The 12,825-nt window shown below is 39.4% G+C and overlaps 1 protein-coding gene across 4 annotated transcripts in view; it reads right to left on the bottom strand.

Annotated features, from left to right (window-relative positions):
* Positions 1 to 12,825, bottom strand: part of PAFAH1B1 (platelet activating factor acetylhydrolase 1b regulatory subunit 1) — an 81,724-nt gene that overhangs the window by 46,832 nt on the left and 22,067 nt on the right. The window contains exon 1 of one of the 4 annotated variants that reach the window (XM_036837858.1): positions 9,215 to 9,235. The exons of the other annotated variants lie outside the window; for them this stretch is intronic. The gene's annotated coding sequence lies outside the window, so the exon portion shown is untranslated. Of the gene's footprint in view, positions 1 to 9,214; positions 9,236 to 12,825 lie in introns of those variants that run through there. 4 annotated transcript variants of the gene reach the window in all.

The raw sequence follows: 12,825 nt of genomic DNA, 5'->3' as shown, positions 1-12,825 counted from the left end.
ATAAACTTACAAAAGTTTAATATTAGTATGTCTTATCACACTGTATAAAAATAGCTAGATAGAACGTCCACTGTAATTAGGAAATACAGTTGACCCTTGAACAACATGGGTTTGAACTGCATGGGTCCACTTATACGTGGATTTTTTTCAATAAATATGTACTATGGGACTACACAATCCGAAACTGTGGATATGAAGAGTCATCCAACTGTAAAATTATACGCAGATTTTTGACTGTGCGGAGGAGGTTTGACGCTCCTAGCCCCACACTGTTCAAGGGTAAACTATATATCTGAGTAAGTCTTACTTAAAATGCAGACTACTGGTACCTACAAAATTCAATTGGAAGGGACATTTCAAAGAAATAGGAAATCATCTTCCAAATGAAATTAACGTCTAATGAAGGGCATGTAAAACCACCTACTAAGAGACACATCACGGACAGAGGAAACAAAGACTATTTCTTTCTGTTTTAAATACATCACATCTTGGACTTCCCTGGCAGCCCATGGTTAAGACTTTGCCTTCCAATGCAGGGGGTGCGGGTTCGATCCCTGGTCAGGGAGCTAAGATCCCACCTGCGTCACAGCCAAAAAACCAAAATTTAAAAAACAGAAGCCATCACAACAAATTCAATAAAGACTTAAAAAATAAAAACCTTTTAAAAAAATAAATATATGATATCTTTTTAAAAATTGAAATACATTTGACATATAACATTGTGTAAATTTAAGGTATATGTTAATTTGATACATTTATATATTATAATATTATCATTGCCTTTGTAGTGTTAATTAGTACCTCTATCATATTACATAATTTTTTAAAAAGTGGCTGGAATAATTAAGTTCTAGTCTTTTGTTGAGCAAGTTTGATGATTATAAAAAATGAGTTTTTTTTTTATTTTGTTATAGCTACTTTATTTATTTATTTATTTATTTTTTGGCTCTGTTGGGTCTTCGTTTCTGTGCATGAGCCTTTTCTAGTTGCGGCGAGCGGGGGCCACTCTTCATCGCGGTGCGCGGGCCTCTCACTATCGCGGCCTCTCTTGTTGCGGAGCACAGGCTCCAGACGCGCAGGCTCAGTAGTTGTGGCTCACGGGCCCAGTTGCTCCGTGGCATGTGGGATCTTCCCAGACCAGGGCTCGAACCCGTGTCCCCTGCATTGGCAGGCAGATTCTCAACCACTGCGCCACCAGGGAAGCCCAAGTTTGATGATTATAATACATTACTGTTGTCTACACTCACTATAATGTGCCTTAGATTTCTAGGACTTCTTTACTACTCATTGCAAGTTTGTACCTTTTTTTCAATTTTAATTTTTTATTGCGGTAACACTGGTTTATAACATCATTTTAGTTTCATGTATACAGCATTGTATTTCTACTTCTATGTACCCCACAGCGTGCTTACCACCATAAGTTTAGGTTCCATCTGTCACCATACAGTTGATTCCCTTTACCCACCCCTTCCCCTCTGGTAACCACTACGCTGTCAAAGACCATTTCTTGAGTACCCTTTTCATGCCATGCCAGGCACTATTCCAGGCACTGGGGATAGAGAGTGGTGAATAAGCCAGTCAAGGAGGAAAAATGAGAGAGCAGACCCTGCTTTTAAATAGGAGCCCTGAGTCAAAAAGTGAGTACTCATATGTTCCCAATGGCAGCTGCTGATTTCAATGGAGATCCTTCTCCACTGAGCAATACTAGTAAATATAATCAGGGATTTATTTTATAATCTTGAATGATTCTTCTGACCTGTAGCCCAGTTACCTCAAAATAATAGCTGAAAGCCACCACTACCACTATGTCTAAATCCAGAGAAATATGACTAATGTCAGTAATAAATAGTGGATTGAGAACCAAGCACAATGGACAACTCAGAAAACCAACCATCTTTGGTATTTAACCTCTCTTAATTATTTAAGCCTCACTTTTCTAAATCTCACTAGTCATGCCAAGCCAAACTATCTTGGAACTCATTCACTCTAACGAAGGTTACAGTAGGGTAAGGATTATCTGATGTTGGTAACTATGTGAACTGTCTACAGATTTCCATTATCTAGGACAATGGTAATCCACTGACAGAGAATTAATCATATAAATCAGAGTAAAAAAGAAACATAGCAAAAATCCCTGTTTTAATCAGGAAAAAACTCTACTGTATTAGGTACATTACAGGGTCCAATTTGATTATGGAGAGACTGCCTCTAGACAAAAAAGCAAATTAATGTACAAGAATTACAATAGTACTGGAATACTAGCATGATCTAATAACGATAAAACCAAGGCATGCATAAATCACTGAATGTATAATAGTGTACTGCACAAATTTATTCATTCAACAAACATACACAAAACAGTTACTATGAGCCAGGCATCAGGTTTAATGAGGGAAAAGAAAAGAATTGGTCTTTACACTGAAGAAGTTACAGTCTACTGGAAGAGTCAGCCAAGAAACAGGCAATTAAAACTGCGCGAAAAGTGTAACAAGTACTTCCACATAGCGGGTGATGATTCAAGATAAAGGTGAAGGGGACCTCCCTGGTGGCACAGTGGTTGAGGGTCCGCCTGCCAATGCAGGGGACACAGGTTCGAGCCCTGGCCCGGGAAGATCCCACATGTCGCGGAGCAACTAAGCCCGTGCGCTACAACTACTGAGCCTGCGCTCTAGAGCCCGCGAGCCACAGCTACTGAGCCCGCGTGCCACAACTATTGAAGCCCGCACGCCTAGAGCCCGCGCTCCACAAGAGAAGCTACCGCAACGAGAAGCCCGCGCACCACAACGAAGAGTAGCCCCCGCTCGCAGCAGCTACAGAAAGCCCGCACACAGCAACGAAGACCCAACACAGACTAAATAAATGAATAAATGAATAAATAAATTTTTAAAAAGATAAAGCTGAACAGGTAAGCACAGGCTAGGTCACAAAACAAGCTCTGGTCTTTACAATTTATCCTAGGGACAATGGTAAACCATTAGATAAGTTTTTTAGAAAAATCACTCTCATTTTTATACTGAAGAATGGACCATAAGGACGGGAAAGGAAGAAACCAGATAGAAGGTTTGCAGTAATGAAGGTGATAGATGATGGAGATCTACACTAGAATAGCAGCAGTAAATAAAGAGAACTAGACAGGTGAGAGTAAAAGGTCAGTCAAGGAGTCAACTCAAAAAACTTCTAGATTTCTAGATTAGAAATAAGTTGAACTAAGTAGAACTATGTGTGAGGGGATGAAGAAGTAAGTGTGACTCATTCCATCTTTAGATACACTGAATCCAAGGTGCCTGTGAGATTTCTAGTCAGAAGCTGTACAACCAAGTCAGTTCTGAAAAGAAACAACCTATGGGGGGAAAAAAAAAGGTCTGGTACTTACCAGCTAAGAGATGGTATAACTGAAGCCATGACAAAGGATGAGATGACCTATGGAGAATGTGTAGAGTACGATGAGCAGAAGCCCTAGGCTAGAGCCAGGCAGAGCAACACCAACACTTAAGAGTCTACAACAGAGGCTGAGAGGAAGCAATTAAAGAGGTAAAAGTAAAAAGAAGAGAGAATATGTCACAAGTCAAGGAAGTATTTCAAGGAGAGGCAACCAACAATACCCAAAGTTACCCAACTGTCAAGTAAGATAAGGTCTGAAATGGGTCTGTTCCATTCAGTATAGAGCTCCCACTGATAACCTTGATGAGAATGGTTTCAATAAAATGGTAAAGGCATGGTTCAACACCGCAAACCCCACATCCAAATGGGCTGATGAGTGCAAGAAGATGAAGTAAAGATGGTACCATGAATAAAAAATCTTAGAAACAGATGGAAATGTTAAAAAGCAGTTTTTCTGGGTTGTTTTTCTCAACCAAGCGAGATGCTTAAATGCTAATGGTGGAGGAAAAAAAGACTCAAGAGAAATAAAGGAATGAATAATTTTAATATGACGATTTTCACCCCCTAATTAACCAAAGGCAAACAATGAAACAACCAGACATGATGTATCCCCTGACAGAATAACAACACGCCACCTATAAAGTATTCTTGCCACAAAATCAAATCTGAATCTGTTCAAGTCTCTGGCTCCAACTATCAATTTGCAAGAAGTATAGAGGGCAGAAGACTATGTTAAAGACACCATGGGGATATAACCAGCAAAATCCAGATTGTGAAAAGCCCTATAAAATAAATGACCCAGTTTCTTCAAATAAATTCCAAGGAAATTAAAAAGAGTTGGAAAGGGAAACCTATAGATTAAAAGAGATAAGTGATATAACCATTGGACTTCATTGACCTTACTTAGATCTGAATTTTTAGAAAGTGTAAAATAAATAATTTTTGTAAAACAAACCAATTAACAAACATTTGGGGAAATGTGAACATTGACTGGATGTCTGATGATATTAAAGAATAACTGAGTTTTTCAAGGGATAATGGTATTGTGATTATTTTTTAAAGTCGTTTAGAAATATACAATGAAAATTTTATCAGTGGAATAACATGTCTGGGATTTGCTTCAAAAAAATTTGGAAGTGTGGATGGAGGGACATATTTGAAACAATATTAGCTTTGAGTTGATAACTGTTGAAGATGGATAATGGGTACATGAATGGTTATTATTCTCCACTTTTGTTTATGAGTCTGATGTTTTCCATAATAAAAAGTCTTTTTTAAAAATCAGAATAGGGAAATACTCAATGGAAGGAGGACGAAGAAAAAGGAATGAGAGATCCAGATATAAAGATGGCTTACCTCTTCTACTGTATTAGAAAGGAGAAAAAGATGCAAAATTTTTTATATTCCGGGAAAACAGGAAGTAAGATCATTTGCTGGCTGGGGGAGAAAGGAAGAAGGCAATAAGAGGCTTGAAATAGCTGCTATGAAGAATGAGGGCAAAGAAACACAACAGGAAGTACAGGAAGGACATTTTTAAGATCGGAGACCATGAATTTTTGCTGGTGCCAATCTACAAAGATGTGATTTTTCTGTAGCAAGTATGTACAGTCGTCTGGCTACAGAAACAGAAAAGTCATACATTTAGAGATCTAGGATTGGGTTGAGGGTTTACAGGATATGTGAGATGAATGCATAATGAAGGGAGTTGAAACAATGGATCAAAGAGCCTAAACTATGTTGTGCAGAAAGTGATAACAGGAAAGGCAAATAAAGAGTAGAGGGATTAAGAAAGCAGAGGTCTCTATCTCCTGGGAGAAGAACACTTGAAAGGTTGTAGTAAGAGAGTGGGATGATTAAAACGTCTCAATTTGCTAATTATAATTAATTATGTTATTATTTACTACTATAGGTTAATAATGTTTTTATTACAACTAGCTAAGTATTGATGACAAATGGTAGAGAGAGACAATAGGTATGAAGAGCCCTAAATGCAGATTAAGAAAGAAGATGTGGGTTCCAGCCAGTCATCAACTCTATAAATCTGAGTAATTCACCTAACTTTTCTGGAAAGAAGATAATATCTAAGGTTCCTTTTAACTCAGATTATTTTATCCTCTATTAATTTCCTAGCTTTAAACTTTCTTGCCTTTATTTAACATACACATTGGTTACCAGAAAGCCCAAGTATCATACTTAAGAATTTAATATAGACAATGTACAGTATTTCTCAGATTTACCTTTCCAGTTACCTTTTAGCTTAATATTTTAACATATAATTGCAAAATATCCCATAACAACAAAAATAAATGGTTCTCAAATGGAGCAAAAGACAGAGTTTAGAGTACTTTGCAATGAACAATCTATATTTATAACCAACAGTAATAAACCAGGCAGTATTTTCATACCACCTAGTGGAGGAGTTCTAAATCTTTTTGGGGGTCACTGGACTCCTTTGAGAATGTGATGAAAGCCAAGACCTCTTCCCTCAGAAAAGGACATATGAAGATAAACAAAATGTTACATACATGCATTTTAAGGGGGTTCACAAATCCTTCCAAAGTCAACATAATGAATGAAAAGACTTATCATTTTTGAAATGTATTTTGGCAGTACTTCAATAATCCCCTCTAAGCTACTTGTATATATCACAAACATATTTCAAAGAAGAGTTTGGTTTGTTCATTTGCATGTCAATATCCAGACGTTCTTGAGAGATCAGATCTGTGTTGCCTGAGCACTAGAAACAGAGGCTTCTTCAGTATGCTTTCTGGAATGCAGAATTCTTAAGTATTCTGTATTCTAATACTATATCCACTTTTCTGCTACACCAATGCAGCTCTCCTAGACAACAATGTTTATGACTTGGATAAGTACCTCACCACAGAAAGAGAAAGGAGAAAAGTAAAAAAGAAAAGAGAAGTAAGAGAATATTAAAAAATAATCTGGGGCTTCCCTGGTGGCGCAGTGGTTAAGATCTGCCTGCCAATGCAGGGGACACGGGTTCGAGCCCTGGTCTGGGAAGATCCCACATGCCACGGAGCAACTAAGCCCGTGAGCCACAACTACTGAGCCTGCGCGTCTGGAGCCTGTGCTCTGCAACGGGAGAGGCCGCGACAGTGAGAGGCCCGCGCACCGCGATTAAGAGTGGCCCCCACTTGCCGCAACTGGGGAAAGCCCTCGCACAGAAAGGAAGACCCAACACAGCCAAAAATAAATAAATAAAAAAAAAAAAAAAAAAAAAAGATTCACTGTGATGATATACTTTAAAAAAAATAATAATAATAATCTTACAAATCAGGATGGTGAGTGAATTATTAAAGTTCCTCTCATTTTGTTTCAATGTGTTAAAAACACTGGCTAAGGTTTCACACTTAGCCAAGTTTGCAAGTTCTTTTATCTCCCATGGACTTCCCAAGGACACCAAGGCTCACTGCTAACGGATTCACACTTGAGACAGACATTTCAACAACAATAATACCATCCTATAATCTCTGAGCAAATGATTTGAAATTTTTCTCCTGTCAACTTCTTTTGTATTAGGCTGTGTATCAATAGTTAGTTACATTAAAAATTACCTGGAAAACTACAATAGAAAGTGGTAACACACTGAAAGAGACTACATGGACAGGACAGAGCTACAAGATCTGCAGAAGTCTAGTTTTACCAAGGTGGGAAATAAAGTCCACCACACAGCTCTCAATTTCACCCCATTGCAATGAGAGCTTTTGGTCCGAAAGTTGGGACTTAAAGCTTCAAGGCTAATGGGAATTTTCTGCTCAAACAACATTGTTTTAAATGCTAAAGCCTTCAATATTAAAATATTGATTGGTAAGGTCTTACCCAGGGATTTTCCAGTTGAATATTTATTAAAAAAAAAGAAAATCACAATACTTAGACCATTCTTAAAATGGGACAATCAGCCTCACGTAAAATTGGTGTAAATCAAAAGAATACCCTAGAATTTGAGGCATTGTGATGTAAGGCTTCAAATTTTGAGATCAGTTTCCAGCTTCAAGGAAACTAAAGCAGAAGGTTGTTACATTTTTTTATGAAAGGCTTTTAGTAGAGTTTTTTACAGTTTTATTTTAGCAGAGTTTTATTTCTATGCAATGCAGAATTCTTCTCCAGAATTCTTCTGTATTCTTTTCTCTTTTCCTGGTACACAGTATTACATACAGTTTTGAAGTAATGATGCTTACACAGCAGCATTTTGGGGGAATGTTACATTGATCTCAAATTATAAACACTACAAAATGTCAAAATTATGAGGACTGACACAACTTCGCCTTAAAGAGTACTAGACTGGAACTTGTCATATTATGTTTAAGGAAGACTTAAGAGTATTTACTGATGTTTATGATTTTAATATTTCTGAAGGCCATTACAGTGACTTGGATATGTGCTGAAAGCCAAACTTTTAAATTTTTTGGCTTTTTAAACAAAGAACTTTTTTTTTTTTTTTTTGGCTTTGTTGGGTCTTCGTTGCTGCGCGAGGGCTTTCTTTACTTGCGGCGAGCGGGGGTTACTCTTCATTGTGGTGCGCGGGCTTCTCATTGCAGTGGCTTCTCTTGTTGTGGAGCATAGGCTCTAGGCGCGCAGGCTTCAGCAGTTGTGGCACGTGGGCTCAGCAGTTGTGGCTTGCGGGGTTAGTTGCTCCGCGGCATGTGGGATCTTCCCGGACCAGGGGTCAAACCTGTGTCCCCTGCATTGGCAGGCGGATTCTTAACCATTGCACCACCAGGGAAGCCCAAACGAAGAACTATTTTAAATAAATCCTATTTCAACACACACACACACAGACACACAACACTATAAAATATTATTTCACTAATAATCTACATTGTTCTTTGCTAATCAGGAGTTTATGAAATAGGGGAAAACAATACAGAAAATAAAGGATGTGTCTGAGGGAAAACATAAACAGCCAATTATATGGTAACGGTAGAGGTGTACTGACATAAAAAATGGAAACTGTCAGATTTACTTATTATTAGATGTACATTAAGTGATTACCAATGGTTCCTGCTCTCATGAAACTGTCACTCAACAATGCCTTATTTAAAGAGGTTCAGCATGGCTTCCCTTGTGGTGCAGTGGTTAAGAATCTGCCTGCCAATGCAGGGGACACAGGTTTGAACCCTGGTCCAGAAAGATCTCACATGCAGTGGAGCAGCTAAGCCCACGTGCCACTAATGAAGCCCGCACATCTAGAGCCCATGCTCTGCAACAAGAAAAGCCACCGCAATGAGAAGCCCACGCACCGCAACCAAGAGCAGCCCCTGCTCGCTGCAACTAGAGAAAGCCCTTGCGCAGCAACGAAGATTCAACGCAGCCGTAAATGAATGAATGAATGAATGAATGATGACAGCTAAGAGAGAAAGAGGTATATATATTTTTAATTATTTATTTATTTATTTATGGCTGTGTTGGGTCTTCGTTTCTGTGCGAGGGCTTTCTCCAGTTGCGGCTAGTGGGGGCCACTCTTCATCGCGGTGCGCGGGCCTCTCACTATCGCGGCCTCTCTTGTTGAGGAGCACAGGCTCCAGATGCGCAGGCTCAGTAGTTGTGGCTCACGGGCCTAGTTGCTCCGCGGCATGTGGGATCCTCCCAGACCAGGGCTCGAACCCATGTCCCCTGCATTGGCAGGCAGATTCTCAACCACTGCGCCACCAGGGAAGCCCAAGAGGTATATTTTTTAAAAAATAAAATAAAGAGGGTCAGCAAATTATCTACCTTCCTTGAATAGCACATATTATATTATAGCTCATAACCCTAATCCAAATAATATATTCCAGATACAGCAATGAGGCAAGGCAGGAGAATTATGGAGTACCTTTTCATACTAGTTTTCTAGAGTTAAATAGAATCTCCTGTTTCTTCATAAACTGTGCGCTTCATGAGAAATGAAAACTGAAGCAGTCATCTCCCCAAACACGGTCCTGGCCCCTGGATGAGAAATGTTTTTTCACTTGTGCTGTCTTCTCTTCCTCTCACCATCCCCAAATTGTCTGCACCATCCAAATCATTCTGATTTCCGTACAACTAACCCAACAGAACATACACATACACGTTTTGATTTGCACAGTCCTCACTGTACGGACTCATCCATGTAAATAGTGGTGGGTATTTTGGCTGTGCCAGCAAATTCTTCATCACTTCATCAGATGATGCTCCTTATCCTGGCATCAGACATGAGGTTACAGGTTTCTCTAAGTTCTCAATATTTGACTTTGACTATTACTCTAGGTAAAAACAATGTTTAAAAGTACATCATTAGTGCCACACTGCAATGCATTCAAATAACGAAAAAAAAAAAAAGGTACACTTACCTATGACATCAATGCATTGCATATTCTGAAAAATACCCCAAATTTAAATTTTTTAATTTACAGTTTAATTCTGTAAGATTACATCAGACAACAAAGTATCCCCGAGAGTAACTTCATTTCCTTAAATCAATTTTTGTCATTTTCTCACTCTCGCACCTACAGAGATAAGCTTCTAGAGTTCTGAAATTGTTTTCTAATAAAAAATAAGATGGCAAAAGTAACTAAAACATTAATTGTCCTTGCAGTATCTTGTGGTCTGTGTGAACAATTAATATGAAGAAGTTAGATTTCCCCCATCCTCACAATTTGAAAATGTTAGATCACGGAAAGTTTTTAATCAAATACCTAGGGGTTTTTTTTTGTTTGTTTTTTATTTATTTATTTGGCCACACTGGGTCTTAGTTGCAGCATGCGGGATCTAGTTTGCTGACCAGGGATCGAACCCAGGCCACCTGCACTGGGAGCACGGAGTCTTAACCATTGGACCACCAGGGAAGTCCCTCAAATACCTAGGCTTTAATGTCTACTTGTTCTTATTCTCCTTCAGCTTGGAGGTCCATGATTCACTAGGACCTGCTATTGGCAGGCAGTAACAAAAACTAAAGCAAAAAAACACCAGGTTGGTTCATAATTGAGGGACAGACTAAGCTCAGGCATAGTTCACTTTTTGAAAAAGTAAAATTCTTCCAACAGCTGCACCATTTCCTCACTTTCCTATTAGTTACAACTGACTACCATATCTCATTTTCCAAGATTTAAGTCACTCATCCAAAATACTTTGCATTTTTCAATTAGCCTTGGACCAATGATTAAGATATCACCTTTTCTACTGAGAATTACTCCTACCAATCTCAAGTCTAGTAACTCTTTTTTTTTTTTAATTAATTAATTTATTTATTTATTTTTGGCTGTGCTGGGTCTTCGTTTCTGTGCGAGGGCTTTCTCCAGTTGCGGCGAGCGGGGGCCACTCTTCATCGCGGTGCGCGGGCCTCTCACTATCGCGGCCTCTCCCGTTGCAGAGCACAGGCTCCAGACGCGCAGGCTCAGTAGTTGCGGCTCACGGGCCTAGTTGCTCTGCGGCATGTGGGATCTTCCCAGACCAGGGCTCGAACCCATGTCCCCTGCATTGGCAGGCAGATTCTCAACCACTGCGCCACCAGGGAAGCCCCCAAGTCTAGTAACTCTTAATATTAAAGGCAAGTGTTGCAAATAGATGCTCTACAGCTTTAGATTATAAATCTGAAGAAAGGAGATAAAGTATTTTTAAGATGAGATTAACATTTCCATCAGTAGGCTCTGAGTAAAGCAGATGACCCTCCATAATGTGGGTGGGCCTCATCCAATCTGTTGAAGGCCTTAAGAGAAAGACTTACACATCCCCCGAGATGCCTTTGGACGTGAAGCTGCAACATCAACTCTTCCCTGGCTCACCAGCCAGCCAGCCTACCCTGCAAATTTTGGACTTACCAACCTTCACAACCACATAAGCCAATTTCTTAAAATCTGTCCCTCCCCTTTCTCTCCCTCTCCCTGTGATTGACTGTGGTCACTTTTTCCTTTTAAATTTATACATAAATTCTACTGGTTCTGTTTTGCTGGAGAACCCTAATAATACGCCCCCAAACCCTCAGTTCTGTTATAATAATATAGCAGCCTTTATTATAGCCTTAGCCTATCACTAAACTCTATTGGAATGAATACTCTTCACCCCTCATACTGCTTAAATCCTACTCCCTGGATACTCTCCAGGTAAATCAATGCCTTCAAGGGTAATCAAATGTAAAATACTGAGTCCCACTTAAAACTGACAAGAGAGATGTCCCGAACAAAGGGCTACTACTGAGGTACAAAACAGATAACTGAGAACTCTCCCATCCTCTGTTTCTTCATCACTCTCTCCACTAAGTTTTTGATATTCACTGCCATTGCAACTTACAAGCACCATCTCATTACTGTTGACCTTTCAGCTCTTCTCTTTCCTCTCCTTGTTTCTTTTTTCTTGGCTGGTCTACCTCATCATTCTTGGCTTTCCCTTTATGGACATTAATCAGGATGCCTCCTCATTCTCACAGCACACCCGTCTAACTCATGCTAGATATAATCTTCACTCCAGCAGTGTTCACCTGTTGATGGGTGCTCAAAGATCGCTTTTTTTTTTCTTATTTATTTTTTGGCTGCATTGGGTCTTCGTTGCTGCATGTGGGCTTTCTCTAGTTGCGGCAAGCGGGGGCTACTCTTCATTGTGGTGTGTGGGCTTCTCATTGAGGTGGCTTCTCCTGTTGCGGAGCACGGGCTCCAGGCACACAGGCTTCAGTAGTTGTGGCTCGCGGGCTCTAGAGCACAGGCTCAGTAGTTGTGGCGCACAGACTCAGCTGCTCCACGGCATGTGGGATCCACCTGGACCAGGGATCAAACCCGTGTCCCTCTGCACTGGCAAGTGGACTCTCAACCACTGCACCACCAAGGAAGTTCCAAAGATCGTTTCTCTGTTGATTAAAATCCCTCTCTTCTTTGACTTAAGGCATGAAGCCATTTGGAACACCTGATGGTTCCTAAGAAATGGAATTCTGACTGACCTGCTTAGATTTTACTGTATATCGCTTTCTAGTGCTTTTTATCTCAAATCAGTTTTCTGTGTGATGCAACTGTGTATGCCTATAAACAGTGAAATAGAATGTGAAAAAAGACAAACATTTGTTGTTTTAGTATGCTTTTAGAGGTTGCAGGTCACTTTTTTCTTTTAAATTCACTCTGGTGTCAAAATACACTTACATGAAAACAAGAGGAAAAGATCTACTATTTAAACAGTTGTTTTACAGACATATAGCCTGATAGAACCACTGACAAAACAAAATGATTCTGGAATGTAAACTATTCCTCCTCAAAATATTGAGTCTCATATAAATAGTGTTCTACCTCATTAAATCCATTATTTCCAGATTCACTGGGATTCTATGATGCCAAATAAATATCTCATAAAAATAAAGAATACTAAATTATACTACTTGCTCTCTAATGTGAATTCCAACTTGTATTCTACTATTCTATTGAGTGACATCAAAAGAGAAAATGAATTTACCAAACTGATGCTGATGACCTCTGTGAGTATACATAA

Source organism: Balaenoptera musculus, chromosome 20 (genome assembly GCF_009873245.2).
Source record: "Balaenoptera musculus isolate JJ_BM4_2016_0621 chromosome 20, mBalMus1.pri.v3, whole genome shotgun sequence".
NCBI classification, from domain to species: domain Eukaryota; kingdom Metazoa; phylum Chordata; class Mammalia; order Artiodactyla; family Balaenopteridae; genus Balaenoptera; species Balaenoptera musculus.
The sequence above is the reverse complement of the archived record's forward strand: the minus strand, read 5'-3'. Positions and strand labels throughout refer to the sequence as shown.